Below are 6,139 nucleotides of genomic sequence, written 5' to 3' on the forward strand. Positions count from 1 at the left end.
TTTCCATAATGGTTGCACCAGTCTACATTCCCACCAGCAGTGGAGAAGGGTTCCTTTTTCCCCACAGCCTCTCCAACATTTGTTGTTGGTTTTATGATAGCCATTTTTCTGGGGTGAGATGATATATCAATGTTTTAATTTGCATTTCATGGATGGCTAGTGATGTGGAGCATTTTTTCATATATTTATTCACTTCTTTAATTTCATCCTGAGAAGTGTGTGTTCATGTCAGATGCCCATTTCTGGATTGGGTCTTTAAATTTTGGGGCCTTAGTGTTTTTTAGTTCTTTATAGATTCTAGAGAGCAGACCTTTGTCTGAGTATTTATTTGTCAAGATTTTTTCCAAATTTTTGGGTTGTCTTTCACTTTGTTGGCAATTTCTTTTGACGTGCAAAAACTTCTTAATAAGAAGTGGTCCCAGTTCTTAATTCTTTCAAGTGTTTCCTGTGCGATTTGATTTTTCACATTTTTTTATGTATTTAGTACAGGGTCTTACTATGTAGATCGTACTCTTAGTGATCCTCCTGTTTTCAGCCTCCCATGCACTGGATTACAGCCACACATCACCATGCCCAGTCTCATTCACTGTCTCAGCGCACCCCAGGGGCAGGGCTGGCACAGTATGCTAGGGCTTGAACCCTGGTCCCTGAGCATGCCTAAGCAGGTGCTTTCATCTTCTGAGCTATCTGGCCGGCCGCCCTCCCCACACTTATTTATTTATTGTTTGGTTTTTTGAGAGACGGTCTTGCTATGTAGCTCAGGCTGCTCTTGAGCTCACTGCAATCCTCTTGCCTCAGCCTCCCAAGTGCTGGGATTACAGGTGTGCACCACCACACCAAGCCTTCTCTCCACTTTTAAAAAGGTCAGTTTAAAATTATTTATAAATTCCCACTGGGCATGGTGGTGCACAACTGTTATGCCAGTACTCAGGAGGCTGAGGAAGGAGGATCATTGTGAGTTCGATACCAGCCCTGGCTACGAGGTGAGCTCAAGGCCAGCCTGAACTGCATAGTAAGATGCTGTCTCAAAAAGGCAACATGATGATGATGATGATGATGATGATGATGATGATGATGATGATGATAATATAAATTCCCCCACCTGGGAAAAATCCAACAATGCTCATCATAAGTGAATGGATAAGAAAAATGTGGTACATGGATAGAATAAAATACTACTCATCAGTACAAATAAACTACTAACACAAGCATCAACAGGAGTGAATCTCAGGATGACTATGTTGAATGAAAAGAATTCATGCATAAAGACAGTATATACAATATATGGCTCTATTTATATGACATTCCAGAAAAGTAAAGCTATAGTTGGTAGATCAATGATTTGCCAGACTACAGAGTAGGGAAAAAGAGATTGACTGCAAAAGGGCTCTGGGGAGGTTTTGAAGTGAGAAAAGTGTTCTTTATCATTATGGGTTCTTACATGACTGTACACACTTGTGTAAACTCATAGAATTTTATCATTAAAATCAGCATGTTTTATTTTATGTGAATTATACTTCAATAAAGTTCAGGCCCACAAAAATTTAAAAAATATTGCCTCAAATGAGGGGACATGTGCATTGCATGAAATCTAAGGTACCACTGAATGTAACACCACTGTTATTTTATATACCAAGAAAAATCATGCCTATGGAACTAGGACACACAATCAATCTCAAGACGTATCTTGATTCCACAAGTACTAAAATGTGAAAAAGGGCTGGGGAGGTGGCTCAGTAGAATAAGCACTTGCCTGGCAATCACAAAGCCCTGAGTTCAATCTCTGGGACCGCAAAAAAAAAAAAGTGAAAAAAGACTCTACAATCTGATTAAACATGCTATTTTGGCATTATGTGCAGTTAAGGAAAAGGGGTGTGGAAACTGATGGAAAGAATAAGTGATGAACTGGGGAAAGAGATACACAGACAGCCATGGAGCGCAGTGTTGAAATTAGCAGAAACTCTGGCTGAGTGCCAAGGTCCCTTTTGTGCTGATGCCTAGAATATATTAGGCAGACTCAGTCTTTACATGTTCTTATGTCTGTTGCCCAGTCTGCACCTGATTTCCTAACCTCCGTTTCTGAGAGTGTTTCCTGTATTTGGACTCTGCCTTCAATACCTGGCTGTTTTTAACCTACTGCTTAGCTGTGCACTTTGATCTTGGTTGTTTTGGAAACCCTGTTTGGAGATTCTTTTTTTTTTGAACCAGGGACTGAACTTAGGTCCTTGTGCTTGCCAGGCAAGCTCTTATTGTACTGAGCCATCTCCCTGGCCTGGACACCCTGTTTGGGAGTGCTCAATGCTTTTACATCACCAGCTATACTGGAGGTGTCAGAGTCTTTTTTTTAAATCTACATTCACTCCTTTGTTAATCTCATACATTTATTCAGCTTGTTCTCCTTTCATTAATAACGCCAAATTTCTATCTCCAACCCATTCCTCTCCCCTGATTTTCCATATTCACATCCAGCTCACCCCTTGCCTTTCACAATCTCCGAATGTCTCCAAAATGGAGCACTTGATCTTCTTCCCCACCAAATGTATTAGTTTCATGTTGTTGTGACATCACTGAGACAACCTGGAAGCAGTACGGCCTTAAGCTCATTTTGCAGTGTTGGGACAGAAGACTAGAATGGGAAAACAAGCCCCTGAGAGCAGAGAAGTATTAACCTTCATAGCATGGCATGTTTCAACTGACCTGTCATGAGATCCTGATAAAACCACACAAGCAGAATGGCTGAATGAAATGAGAAATTATTACCAAAGAAAACCCTAAATAAATCCTCTAGTTTCACTTGTTCCTAGTTCACTTATTTTTTGGAGGAGTCGGGGGTCAGGACCTCCAGATATAACCCAGGCTGGCCTTGAACTTGCCATCCTCCTGCCTTAGCTTCCAAAGAGCTGGCATTATAGGTATGCACTACCATGCTTAGCTACTTCTTAGTTGTTTTTTGTCTTTTTTTTTGAGACAAGGACTTGCTATGCAGTTCAGGCTGGCCTTAAGCTCATTTTGTAGGTGTTAAGCTCATTTTGTAGGTGTTAAGCTCATTTTGTAGTCCAGGCTGGTCTCGAATTTGCAACAATCCTCCTGCCTCAGCTTCCCAAGTGCTGTGATTATAGGCATGTACCACCAAGCCCTCTGTTCTTAGTTTTCTTTTCTTTCTTTCTTTCTTTTTTTTTTAAGTGTATTTAGTACAGGATCTACAGTGTCTCACTACACAGATCCTCCTATTTTCAGCCTCCCAAAAGCTGGGATAACAGGTGTGCACCACCACGCGCAGTCTCAGTTGTCGTTGCAGCGTGCCCCAGGGGTGGGGCCAGCACGGCACACTGGGTATTGAACCCCAGTCGCTGAGTCTGCTTAAGCAGGCACTTTAGTCCGTTGAGCTATCAGGCCAACCCTGTTCTTAGTTTAAAAATCACTCATGTTTGGGGGCATAGAGCCAAACAACAGATTACCAGCTTCCCACTAGCTTTGCTGTAGATGATGCTTCTGACATGTGGGTTGTGACAGCAGTTACCTAGGTTACTTCCCAGGCCTATGAAGGCTACATTTGCTGAAAACCAAACCTTTCACTTGAGCCTACAGACTAAATTAGGATAACAGGCTTGGCATCTCTTTTCGTTTTGTTTCTGTCTCCTTTGCTTTCTTAACCCTCGTATCAGATTACTCAGCTCTGCACTTAGACATGTTGATATTTAATTTTTTGTTTTGTCCAAGATCTATAACATAATACTAATGACCTATCAGCCCCTGGGGCTGGTGTGTGTTTCCTTTTTCTTTCTGTTTCCTTTCTTTTCTGCCCCCATCTTTGTTCTTCTTCAGAAGTCACTAAAGCCCAAGTACCCGAAGTCCTTTGCTGCTGTCATAGGACCCAGACCCAAAGACCAGGATAATGGTGCAAGATGCACAGAAACTCACCAACCTCCAAGGTAAGTTGACTGTGACCACCTGCTAGTCCAAGCCCATTGTAAGAGGAAATATCTTTTAGAACTGCTCCCTGACTACTGGGAATTGCCTGACACCCCTTCCACCCATAACAGCAAATTAATCAAAACCCCTGCTATCTTTGCTCTGGAAGCAGCAGTTTGCTCACTTCTTCTACCAATTTCTCACTGCCTTCAGCCAAAACCCCAATTCACCTTGCCCCCACCCCCACTCCAATAAAGCTTTGCCTGGGAGTGGGAATTTGTAATATCAGACCAGTCTGCTCTGGGTTGTCTATGGCCAAGGAATCTTGTTGTCCAGTAGCATTACCACAAATTCAGTGGGTTTTGGGGCCAGGGAGATAGCTCAATAGAATAAGTGCTTGCCTGGCAAGCACAGGGCCTGAGTTTAATCCCTGGTTCCACCAAAAAAACCCCCCAGAACAACAACAACAATCACAACAACCCCCCCAAAAAACCCCAAAAACCAAATTCAGTGCGTTTAAAAACACAAATTTGGTTCTCTATAAATTCTAGAGAGCAGACCTTTGTCTGAGTGCTTATTAGTTAAGCTTTTTTCCAAATTTTTGGGTTTTCTTTTCACTTTGTTGGTAATTTCTTTTGATGTGCAAAAACGTCTCAATAAGAGGTGCTCCCAGTTCTTAATTCTTTCATGTATTACCTGTGTGATTTGATTTTTGCTCATAAACTCTTTGCCTACTCTTATGTCTTCAAGAGTTCTTCCTACTTTCTCTTCCAGGAGATTTAGTATTTCTGTTTTAGTGTTTAGATCTTTAAACCATTTTGAATTGAGCTTAGTGCATGGTGATAGACCTGGGACAAGTTTGAGTTTTCCACATGTAGAGATCCAGTTTTTTTCAGCACCATTTGTTAAAGAGGCTATCTTTCTTCCAGTAAGCATGTTTGGCCCCTTTGCCGAAGATCAGGTAGCTGAGTATATTTGTAGAGGCCTCTGCATCTTCTAATCTATTCCATTGATCCTGAGGTCTATTTTGTTGCCAATACCATGCTGATTTTATCACAGTAGCTTTGTAATATAATTTCAAGTCAGGAATTGTAATGCCTACTGCCTTGTCTTTGTTGCCCAGGATTGCCTTTGCTATTCTAGGTCTTTTCTGGTTCCAAACAAATTTTAGGAATGATTTCTCTAAGTCTGGGAGGTATGTTGGTGGTAGTTTGATAGAAATTGCATTAAATCTGTACAACAATTTTGGGAGCATGGCCATCTTCACAATGTTGGTTCTTCCTATCCAGGAGCAGAGAATATCTTTCCATTTTCTGAAATCATCTACGATCTCTTTTTTCAGAGTACTATCAATTTTCAGACCAAAGATTAGAGAAATAGAAGGGCTGCAAGGACAGCCAACGTTTTGACCCTAGTCTTTCAAGGTCAGTGAAGACTCAGGACAGAGGAGAACCTATACTGTAGCATTATGTAACTCAGTTGTGTCCCAAATTTTCTGATCAAGGAGATTATGGTGCCACAGACCAACGTGATCAATGATGTAGAGTGTGCCTAAGGAGAGTCATATGGAGAGAAAACATTCTCTAAGGCTTTCACAGAGAGCAAATTGGTCAAGCAATGGCTGTGACTCTTCCACATGACTGACACTGATAAAGGATCTGCAAACTGTGGTACAAGGTTACAGGATAAATCCTGAGGGTACTTGACTGACTTTATCACATACAAAAGTTACATTTCTCATTATGTAGGACTTGCTTTTTCTTGTCTTAAGCACCCAGCAGAAAAATATAAAAATGAGGTATATAAAGTAAAGGCATATTTATATGCTGAGCTGTAAAAGGCTCAAGTCAGCAACTTCTGTGGATAACCCACTACTGTTGTGGACTGCTGGACTGTGTTGGATTGTTTTGCTGAATTCATGCACCTATAATATTTAGATGCCATTGGAATACCCATCTCTGACAGGAGTAAACAAACAAAAAAAGAGATAGAAAGGAAGGAGCATTCGATATCTATATACAGAATAGTTAGGATAGATATACAGCTACTTTCGCTTAATTCAATGTGAAGAAAGATTTGTACTAATTGTGTTTGGACAGGATATCCTCTCTGTATCTTGTACTATGGATAACCACTAAGAAGATAACAATGTACAATGTATTAATTATTATTATTTTTTTTTGGCAGCCATCCAGAAGGAAAGTCCTTCGTATTTTTATTTTTTTTT

This window comes from Octodon degus, unplaced genomic scaffold, assembly GCF_000260255.1.
Source record: "Octodon degus isolate 3935 unplaced genomic scaffold, OctDeg1.0 scaffold00236, whole genome shotgun sequence".
Classification (NCBI taxonomy): domain Eukaryota; kingdom Metazoa; phylum Chordata; class Mammalia; order Rodentia; family Octodontidae; genus Octodon; species Octodon degus.